Genomic DNA, 782 nt, shown 5'->3' on the forward strand with positions numbered 1-782 from the left:
GAACTCTGCAATGGGGGGAATTTTTCCCCGGGGGGGGGGGGGAGATATTGTAGATGGGGTGTATAGAATGGATAGAGAAAATTTGTTTGTCACCTCTCTTATAATACTAGATTTCACAGGCCCCTAATGAAGACGATGGATGGTGGATTCAGGAGACAAAAAGTACTGCCTCAATCAGTGCTACAGAATGTAGTGATGGCTACTACTTGAGTTAAAAGGGAGTTAGGAAAAAAGCATGAAGGCTGGATCCATCAATGGAACCAGTTACTATATTCAGATATAGTAACTCTCTGAGTACCAGTACTGGGCAGCAGCAGCAACAGGGGGAGGATTTGGCCTCCACGTCCTGTTTGTAAGCCAGACAGAGGCATCCAGTTGTCTACTGTGTCAAATAGGATGCTGGACTAGATGGATCACTGGTATAATTCAGGACAGCTACTCTTATGTTCCTAAGATGGACAAAGTAACCATATATCAAGTCAGACTACTGGTCCATCAAGCCCAGTTAATATCTTCTCTTTCCAGCAGTGGCTTTTTATGGTCTCAAATGGGAAGGGTTCTTTTTGTAGCAGGAACTCCTTTGCATATTAGGCGACACACCCCTAACGTAGCCAATCTTCCAAGAATTTACAGTAGCCCCTATAAGAAGAGCTCTATAAGATCTTGGAGGATTGGCTACATTAGGGGTGTGTCGCCTAATATGCAAAGGAGTTCCTGCTACAAAAAGAGCCCTGCGCGCTCTCTCTGTGTGCTTGCTACTGGAGATAAACAGGTTGCTTACC

General features: G+C 44.8%; 1 protein-coding gene across 1 annotated transcript in view; it reads right to left on the reverse strand.

Moving 5' to 3' along the window:
- CDK5RAP2 (CDK5 regulatory subunit associated protein 2) overlaps window positions 1-782 on the reverse strand; it is a 204707-nt gene that overhangs the window by 134568 nt on the left and 69357 nt on the right. The gene's annotated exons all lie outside the window — the stretch shown is intronic.

Source organism: Gekko japonicus, unplaced genomic scaffold, assembly GCF_001447785.1.
Source record: "Gekko japonicus isolate JY-2015 unplaced genomic scaffold, Gekko_japonicus_V1.1 scaffold102, whole genome shotgun sequence".
NCBI classification, from domain to species: Eukaryota; Metazoa; Chordata; class Lepidosauria; order Squamata; family Gekkonidae; genus Gekko; species Gekko japonicus.